Source organism: Danio rerio, chromosome 17, assembly GCF_052040795.2.
Source record: "Danio rerio strain M-AB ecotype USA chromosome 17, GRCz13ab, whole genome shotgun sequence".
NCBI classification, from domain to species: Eukaryota; Metazoa; Chordata; class Actinopteri; order Cypriniformes; family Danionidae; genus Danio; species Danio rerio.
Window position 1 is genome coordinate 35,908,142 of NC_141037.1, and position 15,656 is coordinate 35,923,797.

Below are 15,656 nucleotides of genomic sequence, written 5' to 3' on the forward strand. Positions count from 1 at the left end.
ACAAAAAAAAAATTCAATATTAGTTTTGATAAAAACATGCGAGGCAGTGGCGCAGTAGGTAGTGCTGTTGCCTCACAGAAAGAAGGTCGCTGGTTCGAACCTCGGCTCAGTTGGCGTTTCTGTGTGGAGTTTGCATGTTCTCCCTGCCTTCGTGTGGGTTTCCTCCAGGTGCTCCGGTTTCCCCCACAGTCCAAAGACATGTGGTACAGGTGAATTGGGTAGGCTAAATTGTCCGTAGTGTGTGAATGTGTGTGTGGATGTTTCCCAAAGATGGATTGTGGCTGGAAGGGCATCTGCTGCGTAAAAACTTGCTGGATAAGTTGGTGGTTCATTCCACTGTGGTGACCCCGGATTAATAAAGGTACTAAGCCGACAAGAAAATGAATAAATGAAAAAGGAAAAACATGCATTGTTTTCCATATTAATTGAAATATATGTAAATGGCACATGTAGAGCCCATGTTTCCTTTACAAATATTATTGAGAATATTCCATATTCTTTTCTAAAACATAAAACCACTTAGCTAGAGAAGTAGTTGCAATCGTACATGTTATGCAGTTTGCGAATGTTCGTTGGAACGATGGATTGGGGAAACACAAGCCTGATCTCACGGGAAAATGTAATTATTTTACACTTTGTCAGTTTAGTGCCTAATTCTTACGAATTTGTGATGAGGAAATCATACAAAATGTTACAATTTAGATCGTACAAATTCATACGAATTAGCCACTAAATCAAAAGGTTACGAACTGCTGTGATTATTACGTTGGAAACACCTAATCAATGAACTATGTTTGTAATGACGGAACTTGCGACCTTAGTTGGCTAACGATGGTTCTCAGAAATGCATCCCAGGTTGTTTTAAATTAAAGAATGTCAGTAACCAAACAGATCTTGTTACCCATTTAATTTCATTGTTGGAATTTACAGAGTTTAAGTAATAAGGTTTAAATAATAAGGGTTTAAATTAAATGTGTGGCAAGATCTGTTTGATTACTGACATTAAAGCCTTAGTATTTATTATTCCAACAATGACATTAAATGGAACAAAAAAAAAAAATCATCACTGGATCAACCTGAGGGTGAGTAAATGATGACAGAATTGTATTTTTTGGAAGAACTATCCCTTTAATATGTTAAAACTACACAGCAACACCATACTTCCATACTTTAGCCACTGTTCCACTATCAGGCCAAACTGATCTGTTGGCTAAACCATTCAATTATGTGCTTATGTTGTGCCTAGAATTTCGGAGCAAGAACTGCAAGTGTGCTTTGCTGTACCAGTTTGAGTCCTTTGCTGATCCCATTCCATCTCAGTTTTTGATCTTGTTCTTTGATTTTGTTGTTAGTATCAACCTCATTGGGACTTGGTCTTGTCTCAGGGAATGGGATTGACAAAAGACCTTGAGTCAGGAATTAAGGCTAAATACTGTAAGAAAAAACATTCTTTATCATGTCACTTAATTTAAGAAACTGAAAGAAAAAACAAATAAAAGACTCTCCTGATTTAAGAGTTGTAAAATAATATTAAACTAAATATATTATGGCAACACGGTGGCTCAGTGGTTAACACTGTTGCCTTACAGCTAGTAGGTCGCTGGTTCGAGCCCCAGCTGGGTCAGTTGGCGTTTCTGTGTGGAGTTTGCATGTTCTCACTGTGATCGCGTGTGTTTCCTCCGGGTGCTCCGGTTTCCCCCACAGGCCAAAGACTTGCAATACAGGTGAACTGAATAAGCTAAATTGTCTGTAGTTTATGTGTGTGAATGCAAGAGTGTATGGGTGTTTCCCACTGCTGGGTTGCAGCTGGAAGGGCATTCGCTTCACAAAACATATGCTGGGTAAGTTGGCAGTTCATTTCGATGTGGCAACCCGTAATTAATAAAGAGAATAAGCCAAAGGAAAAACAATGAATAAATATGTTATTCATGAAATCACCATTTAGGGTGCTCTGTGAAAGTCAGCAACAGTAACCAAGGAGGCAGAGCTCAGTGAAGCATACAGCAAGTTGAGATTGAATTCTTATCTCATCAGTGTGAGCTGAAGTCGTTGAAGGCAAAAATAATTATCTGACATAAAAGCTGATACATGCTTATAATGATGCATATAGCGCTTACAAACACACTTAGACATCGCCAACTACTGGCCTGGCAAGCATCTCACATTTGAAAGGGAATTATTTTCACAGCACTGTCATCTGTGCACAAAACTTTTCAAAAACGCAAAAGAAAAAGCGTCCTTTTTCATACATCGTTGGCGTGTACATCACAATGGCGATTTTGTGTGTTTCGGCCAAATGCGGCACATGGAGTGCCGTGTGTCCTTGTGAAACCTGCAAACACACATTTCCTTTTCCCCTAATTGACATGCGAAGAATCCCAGCAGCTGGGAGGCTTTCTGTGAGCCCCGGCGCAACCCTGGCCACCTGGACATAATAGCCATCAGCTGCCACCATCACCACAACGCTTTGTCGGCACCGCATTACAATATTCCCCCCCTTATTTATCTCACAAGGACTGCTGCCATTGTCTGTCCTCTTCTGGCTGGGATGAAAGAGAAGAGAGAAAGACTTCTGATAAGCAAGACGCCTTTCTGAAAGTTTGATTACTCATGTAGCAGCCGAAAGCATTTGAATGCAAGACTCCATATCAGATTCTCTGCGCATCATACACTGCGGCTCATAAATCTAATATCACATCCAGAGGAATTACGGTCTCTGTTTGTGCGAAAACATATTGATTCTCTCTTTCTCATCTGGCATTTAGAACCTGACACATTTCCTCCTCATCTTTAATTCAGGATTCACTTTCGCTCTCTGCTTTCCAATCGCAATCCTTTGATTCTTCTCCTACTTCTCAATTCTTTATGGAGCTCTGCATTTCAAAGAGTTTGCGTTGTTTTTCAGATGCGCAGCGCAGGCCAAGTCTTGGGATGAGACTGCCCATCTGAGGTTATCTGCTTTCAGCAGGGCTTTGCTCATCTCCAATTCAGGTCGTCCTCAACCGCACAAGGGGACATAAAAGCCAGCATGGGCGCATCTTGTGATCCCAGTAAGCCTGGCTGTTAAAAGGCTTGATCAGTCGGGCATCCACCTGGACCGCCTGACCCTGGCACAAGTTCCAGAGAGGCATATAGATGCCAAAGTAGAAAACATGAGGAGAAAACATGTGCGCGCTTTAGGTAATAGTGTGGAGAATTTGTCTGCTTTTTGGGTCAAACACAAATCACTCTTTGCCAAGAAGATAGGAAAAAAAACATTTTTGGAAAAGTAAAAAGATCTTAGAAGATTTACTTACATATTGGTTTCACATTGTTTAAAAAAGTAGTAATATCTCTAAGACAAAATAACAATGACAATTTTAATATTAATATGTTGTCATTAAAAGTGAAATTACCTTTTAGTTTAGGGTTATATTTCAATGCACAGACCTTGACACACATTAATGAAGGTTCTCAGAGGCCCATTTCACTTTTTAATGTTTTCAAGCAACACACAATTTGAGTTTTTTTTTTTTTACATTAATTATCAGAACTAAAAAAATTACATCTTTACCCAGCAAGCATTTTTTTGTGGCAACACTTTATTTTGATGGTCCATTTGAGTGATAGTAGACTGTTTGCTTAATATCTGTTGATACTGCTCCTTCAACAGACATTTAGCTGACTATAAGTAACTTTGCTAGTACATGTCAACTTACACTAACTCTAACCTCAACCCAACAGTCTACTTATAATCTAATGAGAATTAGTTGGCATGTAAATGCAAAGTAACTTAAATTTAACAAATCAAACAAAAATAAAGTGTGACCTTTTTGTTTTTAAAAGATGCCTAATGTCTAAGGCCTCATTCATATGTGTGTAGAGTTACTGAAGTTTGCCCTGCGCGCTTGCGTTTTTATTAGTTTCTTCTTTGGTTTGGTGTGTCAATCTTATCGATGCTATTATTCAAAAAAAGGTAATGATTCACACTCAATTGCTTCGTACTGTTTTTATTTTTTTTATTTTTCTTACATTTTACGGGTGAATAAAAGACAGACGTTTCGGCACAAAGCCTTCCTCAGTGTGTGACACAATTCTTTAACTCCACCCTTTTATCCTATAGTCAATCACAATGTGCAATTAGTTAGACCGTCACTCTCATTTCATTATCCATTAATCACACAATAACTTATAATCTTCACAGTAATAACAATAAACAATCTTCACATTTCCGACCTCACTCTACAGAGATAAAGTGCATCAACTATTATCATTAATTAGGTGTACATCAATACAATAAAAATCCGACAGCTAACATTAAAAAAAAAGAAATTTACATTTGACAATTACTCAAAGATTAAAAAACACAAATCTTACCTTCACCTCTACCCACATAACCAACTATACAAAAGACATTTACCCTCATCTTCAAAAACAATTTGCGAAACATACAAAAAAAATACCTTTACCTTCAAAGAGCATTACTACATAAAAAAACAGCATATCAATTACCATCATATTTTACAATATATCATGATCAATTACTTTGTCATATGTGGGAATAAATCAAATATAAATTGGATATGTGGCAATGAGACTATCATGTAAAAGGGCAGATCGGATTTATTGATGCATTGCGTTTTGTATGTCATTAAACCTATGACAATGTGGAACTTCTCTGCAGTTTAACGATGTAGAAGGAATAGCATGTGTGGAAACGCCAACATGGTAAACAACAACAACAGAGGAAACATGGAGGAGGAAAGTGGTCAGTCACTACAATTTGCTCCCACTAGACCTGAGATCTCTCTCGCACCCATAAGATCCTCTGAGTGGTGGAGGACGCCATATATAAACCATTGGCGCAAGCTGCGATGATGGCCTTTTCCCTCCTCCACCTCAAAATCATCTTAAAGTTGGGTGAACTTCGCCTATTTCTCAGAGCTAAAAGCAAGACAATTTCTTCCATCGTAGTGTGGCGCAGATGCTAGATCCCACCTTTATGAATGCAAGACATCGTAAATTGTATAGCAAGTGTAAACACATGAATATGGTCCACTATTAAAAGATTGTTTAAATGAAAACAGGGCCTAATAGACGTCTAAACATGTTCGTCTTGGCTAAAATAAGGCTAAATTAGGGCTGTCAGTGAAAATCTAATAGACGTTTAAGAAAAGGCCAAAACTAGACTAATCATCAAATAAACAGAAATGAAGGACTATACATATAAAGTCTGTCTAATCTGTCTTGATGACTAGTCTAGTCTGTTAGTCATGATGTATTGGTGACTTATGGATTACTCTTTCCGGGTTCAAGCCACTAATCATTTATGGCCACTTTTTAGTCCCATCACACATTAAAGTGAATTTTATACTGGATAAAATTGTAGTGTGCACATCGATCTCTCAACTTACTGCATTACAAATTCCAAAATTTCAACAATTGATAAAAAAAAAATGAATACCTTCTTGCCCACTGACATTAGGCATGTAGCGATCCTGATTTTCGAAAGTATTACAGCGCTTTTTAAACATTAATTATTACCATTTGATGAGTCTCCCTATCAAGGCCATATCAACTAATGGGCATCATGGACACAGGCCCAGGGGCCCGTGCGCACTTGGGGCCCCTGCGAGGGGGGGGAAATGCTGATATTGTAGTGTCTATTTAGGCTAAACTCAAATAGCGCACCTCGTTGGAATAGGCTAATTGAAGGATTCCAACCCATCATCAGTTGATTGACAGAGACAATATAACTAAGAGCGCAACACACAGCAGTGTGAGTGGCATAGCTTGCAAAGCGCAGGGCAACTTGTTTTGGCGCGATCATTAACATGGTTCGAATGACTCCTCCATTTTTAAACCATTTTAATGCTTTAAAAACTAGTTATATCTCTGTAGACTACAAATATATGTACTGTGTGGGCCTCTGAATTCTTAATTCAGGCCTGCTTCCCTTACAGTTTGATATAGCGCTTGGACCGGAAGCCGCTTCGCTTTGTTTTAGCCAAGCTGTCTGCGTTTAGATGTCTATTAGATGTCTATTAAACACAAAATTGTTTGCTGGGTAGTTAATACTTTATTGCTAAAATAATTAAGTTATTATTAATATATTTTTGTCAATATGTTACTATATAAATTCTCTAGAATTTGGACAATTAATTTATTGTTAATCTTATTTTCAATCCTGATGATATTTATTTATTTACTTTCTTTGAACTAGTTGACACTGACACACGTTTTCTGCATCAGGAATTATTAGAATCACCAGAATATACATTTTTGTGCTCAAAAATACAATACAAAATTTTACTTACTAAAAGAATAGAGGATTATTCACATCAATATTAACATTGACAGAGTATTTACGTCAGTATTAATATACACATTAAACGAGATCTTGATAAATAAATAGAAGTTAAAAATAGAATCAGCATATGTTATCCATTGTAGCTTTTTAAAGGCTCCTTGAAAGAACCTTGAAAGCACTTGACTCTTTTTTTTCTGTAGTAACCTCATTGTTACGGTTGATTTTCATCTTTCTAATGCATCTGATGGTCTCCCTGTATACCTTTAGCATGTGTTGACCCAGAGGCCATGGTGAGCGGCGCACATCTGGCTGGAGCAGTGCCTGAATGGGATTTGCCTGCAGTGGGAGACCAGCTGGAGGTGCACATGGCTGTGGAAATGCTTTGTGTATTATGAATAAGGACTTTAATGGAGACACTGACAGCTGTACTTCTACTGCGCACAAGGCCATGCACTTTTTCTACCTTTGGAACAGCTGAACATACACATCGGATGCATGAAAAGGGGAAAGTGATGTTTGCTCTTGATATTTCAAGCACAGGCGTTGTGAAAACTGCAGAGTGCACTTTGAAAAGCAGGTCCTGCTGGTAAAGCATTAGATAATGGGATAAAAACGGTCATATATATGCACATGTGTTTTTGAGTGAGCTGATAAGCTAAATACAGTTTGTCGTAGGGTATTTGAAGCTGGTGTTGATGAGATATTTGTTATTGTTTGAATTTGATAGCTACTTGGTTTCACTTTTACGTTTTTCATATTTAAAGTTTAATTTAAAGGTGCCTTATGTAAGTTTTTTTGAGTCTTCTAAAGCATAAAAATACCATGATATGTTTGCAGATATTAATGAAACATGCTAGTGTAATTGAACATTTTTGTTTATCTGAAAAACACGGCTAAAGTCAGATATTCTCCTTTGAAAATGGGGTTTTCTGTGCCGGAAAGCTGTCTTTGTTTAGGTTATTTTAATCTGCCAAATGCCAGTTAAGCCAATAATATTGCTGGAAAACCATGTATTTGATTCATTCAGTCATAAAGCCTCTCAAAGTATGCGTCCGCAACTGAAATGCAACCTCCGGTGGACAGTAGCAGACTCCGATATGAGACGCAGATTCAGAGTTCCACATGAGGTTATTAATTAGCAAATGATATAAATATTACGATTGTAAACATTGGGTGAGCAAGTTACATTGTAACCCGGTGTCCTAACATCACGCTAAGTGATGCGTGTTAAGGTTTGCAGTGATAAGCAGTGATAAGTGATATGCGTGATGAGGTTTGCAGTGATAAGCAATTTGGCTGTTTGCACCAGATGAAACACGACAGAAATATAAGTGCCATTCAAAAGCACAGAATATGCGCTCACTCACTAAATGTTAAGGTTTATGATATATTTAATACATATTAAACCTCTTTAACATACCTATATGTACATGCTAAATGATTGATATTTGTTTTGTAACTTGGCTGTAACTTGGCTTGCTTTGAGTCACAGTTCTAAAGTTTAATTTCAAACCGTTTATTTTCAAGATCTGAGGTGAACTATCTGCTGTGAAATGCCATTCAAACTCACATTATTAGCATTTGACACTGAATAAAGCACATGGGGAGTACCTGAGGTAATCTTAGTCCTGTTGTTCACCTATGAGAAATAGAAGCAGTTTCTAAAATAAAAATTTCAGGTGATGTTATAGGATAAAAACTCCTTTTAGTATGAAAAACAAATTCTTTTATCGGGTGCCATTGCTTTTTAGTTAGAAAATTCAAATCAGCCTTAAGGCTCAATATTCAGGTACACTCATGTCAATCTGGCAACCTGCATGTGCGTGTGATTTGATGTAGGAGTTCAATACCAAGTTCAACTGGGTGTCAAACTTACAGACTGCACATTTAAGACACTTTTTAAAAACTGTTTCAGAAATTTATTAGTTGTCTTTTTATGTTGCCAGTGTACCAAAACATTAGTAAATATATAATGTATTTTATATGTCATTAAATTTTCACTCTCATTTTTATTCAACTCAATTTAGCTTATGTATTAATTTTTAGGCCTTTACTTTCATATATATATATGAAAGTATAAGCCTGTTCACCCCAAGGATGATATCTCTAACACTATGAAAAATCTATAAAAAGATATATATTTTTTATATAAAGTATATATTTTCTTTATATATTTCATGTTGAAAATTGTTAAATGATATTACTGGAATCTTTTGAATGATTAAAAATCTATGCAACTAAACAGAATCTATCTGACAAAGCTATTTTTACTTTTAGATTTATTTATCTATTAAATAAAATCATTATTAAATATTTTCATGTTTACCTGGACTTATATATATGTAACGGAGGCCAGCTAGTGTGTGCTGTGCAGGTAAACCTCACTCCTCTGACCTCTAAAGGTGCTCTAGCGACAGACGCTAGAGGCCATGGTCTTTAGCCTCCTTGTTAGAGCAACCGACTCCCCTGCGGAAGGTCGCCGGTTCGAAACCAGCTCGGAGCGGGTCGGGTGGTGTAGAGCCAACGGGGTTACATTGGTGCCGTGACCCGGATGGGAGTGAGGCTTAGGGGGGTGAGTGTAACGGAGGCTAGCTAGTGTATGCTGTGCAGGTAAACCTCACTCCTCTGACCTCTAAAGGTGCTCTGGCGACAGACACTAGAGGCCATGGTCTTTAGCCTCCTTGTTAGAGCAACCGACTCCCATGCGGAAGGTCGCCGGTTCGAAACCAGCTCGGAGTGGGTTGGGTGGTGTAGAGCCGCGGGGTTACATATATATATAAAACAAAAATGATCTGTGATTGCTGAAATAGTGTAAAATTTTCTTGACATTATCTAAGCATTTTCAAAATAACAAAATTAAGCATATTTAATAAGGTTTAAGAATAAGGAAGGTTTAATTTGAGCAGACAATTTTCTAACATTATCTTAAGAGTGCACTTGACCAGGATCTGGCTCAAACGTAGCATCTCAATCTATTGTCAAAATTGTCACAGAATATTCAAAATTGATATTTTGATGGCTGACAGCTCATTTGCCCAATCCATCCAAGTGACAGTGACACATATTTGTCTGCATACAGGAATTATTCTGAAGCAAAGCCATTTGAGCCATTTCAAGTTTTGCTGATCACATTCTATGAAATTTTGGCTGTACATTTCTCACCATTTCTTTCAACTCAAGTTTCTGAATTTTTTTCCTCTGTTAACCAAAAATAAGATATTCTGAAGAATGTGAGGAAAAACGCACATTGTGAGAACAAAACATACAATAGAAGTCATAGGCTGTTCCACCAACATTCTTTGGTATACCTTTTTTTGTTTAATAAAAGAAAGAAACCCATACAGTTGGATTGTTTAGTAAACGATGGCAGAATTTTTGTTTTTGGGTGACCTATCCTTTTAAGGTAGTAATTATTATTGTAGTAAGTGTTTTAGTCATTTTAAGGGGTCTTAAAATGCAATGTAACATGTAAGACTACAAACTCAAATCCATTTTTTTTTTTTGTATTCAGTCTATAGGCATGAGTGAGTACTTGACAAGCAAAACAACGATGGCGGACTACAGGATTTCTAGAAGACTCGACAAGCAGTATTTTAAAGCAGTTTTATGCAGTAAAGTATTTTCACTGCATAAAACTGCATCTTCAAGTGACACTCTGCTGCATCCGGTGACCATAAACTGACTTGTCAATCTTGTCACTGTAAGCATCCTCCATATTTAATTTATTTTAATATCCAACTGTACTGGAGAGGAAAGAAGCATATCGTGTTTATCTTTCATGCAGAAAACTGCCCTCATCATATTTTTGCAAAATGATACATTGTAAAGTTACTTGCCAAACAGATCTTTTTAAAAGCTCAAATTATTGCTGCAAATTAAATATAACATAAATCACTTTCCCCAGCAGGCACTCAACATCATAAGATGTTAATATTAGATAAGATTTAGGTCATGACGTCCGGTGACTAAAATTCAATGTCTAGCCAGCATCTAAGGGCGACGTTATTTTGACATCCAATAACGACATCAAATTAAGCTGATTTTTGGTTTTTTTTAGGTTGTGTTGGAAAGTGACCAAAATCTAACATCTGATAGATGTCATAGTGGTTAGACATAATTACACGTTGATATTTGGTTGATTTCAGGTTGATTTTAGGTTGGGCATTGACATCGGCCTGACGTTGGGTTCTGACATCAACCCGATTTTCATTTTCAAACAAAATCCAACGTCCCCACAAAGAAGGGGTACCACGTCAATATGGTCATGTTGACATCCTGTGTCTGCAAGGTCTTGTCCTCTTAAAAATTCTCAATTTTATTTGGGAACTGGACATGAATGCCAAATAAAGTCATACTGGTAAAATCAATAGTTTTGATACTCACACATATCAGTAATTTTGCTTACTGTTTCATTAATATTTTAAATGCACATTAACTTCTCCCCCTCAGAAGAACCCTCTAGTAAAGCCTTTAGTATCCAACAGTGAGTCAACCATTGGCACATAAACACTCAAAACATAATATTACAGTGTAAATATTAAATATAGAATCTGCACAAACAATTAGAAAATAAAATAAAATGTAGATTGGTGACAGTTTAATCAGCATTTTTGCTTCTTTGTGATTTTAAAATCATATTTTATTCATAAGTAAGGAGATATAATATATAAGCAATACTTCACAACATTGATCTTGTGAGCTTATTCAACGTTTTACATGCAATATGGAATAACCCTGGGGTAAAAACTATTTAAGAAAAGCAGAAATGCACTTATGGTTATCACCTAAGGTCTCTAAAAGTCCAAAGGAATAGCTATTGCAAATAATCAACTAAAAGTCAGTTAACAAGCAGTGGTGGAAAGAGTACTGAAAAAAATCATGCTTAAGTTAAAGTACCTTAACTTGCCAAAAAATGTAATGCAAGTAGAGCAAAAGTATCTTTAGTAAATATTACTTAAAGTATGAGCTCTTTCAAAAGCACTTAAGAGTAGTGAGTATTGAGTATTACGCTGTAAAAAGCTAATCTAACTTGTGGATGTGTGGAAACGTAACATTCTGTAGAGCATTTAGTTGTTGCCCAGCAGGCACACAACATCATAAGATGTTAATATTAGGTCAGATTTAGATTGTGATGTCAGGTGACCTAAATTCAATGTCTAGCCAGCGGAAGTTATGGCAACCAAAATCTAACATCTAATAGACATTATAGTAGTAATGTCCACACAACATCAAGCTGTAACATCATTAGACATTGATACTTGGTTGATTTAAATTTGACATTAATGTCGGCCTGACGTTGGGTTCCGATGTCATCCCCATTTCCATTTCCAAACAAAATATAACTTCTCTATGACGTTGGGGTACAACATCAGTCTGACGACATGTTGACTTCTTGTGCCTGCTTAATGATGTTTAAGGCCATTTCGGTCATCATTACAGTAAACATCTGTCATTTGCTCATCAGTAACATGCATCTAAACAGTCTCTGGGACAATGCGTTTAAGATTGTGGACATCTTCTTGGTAACTTTTACCGCTTTCGAAATATTTGCTGCAATTATAAGTCACCCATGTCTTGAGGTAGTTTATTATGATTTGATTTATTTGATTGGACAGAAATCACAGGACTTTTCTAATCGAATCTAATTTTCTAATCTAACTTTTTTAAATAGACAAGACCAAATCAAGTAGTGACTGCAGGTTGGGAGAAAGTTGTATAGTAAAAGTACCAGCACTGCACTAAAAATGTACTCAAGGGAAGGTAAAAGTACACAATTTTAAAACTACTTAGTAAATTTCAATTTCTGAGAAAAAAAATTACTCAATTACAGTAGTTTGAGTATTTGTAATTTGTTACTTTACACCACTGTTAATCAATAAGATTAAACTATTTATTTTGAATAAAAAAAGACAATGGAAGATCTAACCAAATGCACTCAGAACAAGATCTGCAGTAATCTATGCATAGTGCACACATGGCAACACGAGGCGCGCTACCCGCCGCAAATAAGAGCCTACAGACACGAAGAGGCAGCCGGCATTTGCTGTGTTTGAGGAATTTGGGGATTTGATAATTTCCTGTTCTCTGAAAGGGATGGCAGCACCTGGTCGGCACAGCTGTACTTCATTTGGAGAGCAATTTGAACAGCGGAGAGGGAGGCAAGAGGAGCGCCTGCCTTGTCATTAAGGGCTGTAGAATGGCCTCTGTTTGTTAGACACATGGCACAGAGTTAATGCTTTTGAATGGGGAGACGGCCGCTGTTGATGCTGCCGTGAATTTCTCCTAAGTGCTGGCAACATCTAAAAAGCCACTCCAACAAAAAGAGAAAAGTCACATTTCCAGTTTTTGTTCTCGTAAGCAAATGTTTTAGACGTTAATTATAGAATAATGTCACACATGAAAATAGGTTGCTTTTTTTATTACTCACCGCACTGCATGTCTCTCTCTCAGACTAAAAACTCTCTTGCACAGATCAGAAGCAAAACTTGCCATTCTCACTATGACAGAAAAAAAATCGAGGGGAAATGATTTCAAAGCTACACCAGGATAGAAATGCTGTCAATTCGGTGTTTAGTTTCCTTTCTCTCGGTATATGATGTAACTGAGTTTGACGTGCACATGTGCATGGTGGCGGGGGGAGGCAAAGTACGATCAAAGGGGAGCGCTTTATCGCCACATCAGAGCTCCCCACTGCATTTTGTATTCTACCAATCTGTCCAAACAGTCTGACAAATTCCTGTGATAGGGAGTTAAGTTATTTCCTCCTCTTTTATTCAGCCACAGATGGGACCAGAAGTACTAAAGTGCAGCGTGAAAACATAAACCCGCAAAGGTGAAAAGAGCTCCTGCAAAATTGAAAGATTTCAGGGAAGTAGCAGCCTGAGCGGGAGAGAGAAAAAAAGAGGGTGTAAGCTTAAAAAAAGTTAGATTTAAAAAACACAAAAAAGTGTTATCTGACAGAGATAGACGCTTGCATACATTTCACAGGATATCATGTTTTCAGAGAAATATGGATAGTGTCGTATTTTGGTGCTATTTTGGGAGTAATGATTGCTTATTTATGTATCACTCTTGACATCAAACTGAAATACAAAAGTGTTGTTGTCATAAAACAATAATATTGATATCAGAAATGATTTCCCTGTCTTCCATTGGTCAGTCAAACAAATGTCAGTCATCAGTCAACTGCATTCTTTACTGAATTGGCCTTCTCTTCAATCAAGTCAACAAATTCATTAATTTCTGTGTATTTACAAAATTCTTATTGCACTGTAAACCCTAATAAGTTGAGACTACTTAAATGATTTGAGGAAAGTGATTCTTTCAGTTCGTTTGAGTAATGGGAAATCGACATCGTGATTAATTGAGTTGACCACATGTGGTCTCTTCATTAAATTAAATTAAATGTTTAATTACAGATAACTTAAAATGGCAAACAGACTAAACTTAAAAAATGTTCAGCTTTTATTTTCTTTACTTACTTACTTCTAGTGCTGTTTTATATCGAAGTTGATATTTAGCCGCACCATATTGGTGTTTAGTAACATCGAATCTTTACAAGATGGGTCGTTAGCTCAACCCCTAAACTGGAGGACCAGGGGCCTCATGTATCAACGCTGCGTACGCACTAAAACTTTGGTTTCATGCTCAGAATCGCTCACGTTTGGATTTACTAACGATGAACTGAACGTGGGAATGTGCGCAGCTCCACGGCAGCTTCTTGGCTGGCGTAGGCACATTTTTTTGTGCGTGTCTGTTTTATTTCCATTGGCGACTCCTAGAGGCAGTTGTGTTAAATTCCTCTCTACAAAGTGTCTGAGCCTTGCAATGGCAGCTGTATGAGACGGGTTCATCTAGCAGGTATATAAGGTTTCCATACTATACAGTTGACCAGCTAAACATTAAAGCGCAATTTGCAGCGGTCGTCTGTTTTCCCAATGTAATCTGAGCTATCTACCGCACGCACATTGCTATAAAGACACTATCTGAAGATGAATTTGCATGCGTGAATCAGAAACATTTCCATTCAATAAATGTGCAAATAAAATATGATGGACAAACTTATTAATGATTCCTACTTGTCTTTCTAGTGATAAATAGTTGGCAAAATCTGATATGTAGCAGGGGAAAAAAGAAGAAAGAGTTCATCAGACGCTGGATTCGAACCGAGTTCATGCTCGAACGTGTCAAAACATGTTGACATGCGTTTTATGAGCTGCACCACTGGACTGTTAAGAGTGCTGCAACATTTTACACCTATAAATCACACTATTTCTTTTTTAATTCACTCAAACCAACTGTGTTAACCGCATCAGCTAAACTCTCCCACTCTATTTTTTTCTTTTGTTGTTAATTCCGGAGAACAAACTTGCAAATAACACCGCTTTTCTCCGGTCTACCTCCGAAAGGAGCACCTCCAATTCACATTCTGTTCAAAGTTTCTCTTTTTGCTTGCTTTTGCCATTGCTTTTTCATTGGGTTTTGCCAAAGTAGAGTCATAACATATTCACAAGGGGGAGGAGGCAGGGAGGGGTTTTGTGCTCGTGCATGTTGCGCTCAGTTTCACGTTCATTCAGATGTACAAAAGAATATGCGTGGCATTCGGCGTACACACTGTTTCATACATCTGAATTTTTTTCTGCGTACGCACATTTACAGCTTTGTGCGTACGCAATGTTGTAGTATGATTTTCACGCATTTTTTACTATGTCTTCGTACATGAGGCCCCAGGACACATACACTATGGACAATTTAGCTTACCTAATTCACCTACAGTGGGGGGACTGTGGGGGAAATTGGAGCACCCGGATGAAACCCACGCCAACAGAAGGAAAACATGCGAACTCCAAACTAAAATGACAACTGACCCAGCCGAGACTCAAACCAGCAACCTTCTTGCTGTGAGGTAACGGGACTACCTACTGCGTCACCCCTGTGTGTATTTCAGTTATGAAAAATAGATAAGCATTTAAATATCTACTTACTTTAGCTTTTCTTTTTCGACAGATGGTTTGAGGTCTGTCCTGCTGCGCTTCGCAAAATTCAGCATCACAAGCAAAATGACCACCATGTGTCATATAACATATATCGACCAATCAGTGCGGTGCAGTGCAGTGCAGTGCAAGCCCAATCAATCATTTTATACAGAGACATGGTGAATCGTTTACAGAAATTACTTTAACGTTTTATTTTAATGGTCCACTTGAGTAGTAGTAGTAGACTGTCTGCCTAATATCTGTTAATACTCCTCTTTCAACAGACATTTAATTAACTGACAATAAAAAACTTTGCAAGTACATGTCAACTTACTGTACACTAACCGTAACCTCAACCCAACAGTCTACCTATAATCTAATGAGAATTAGTT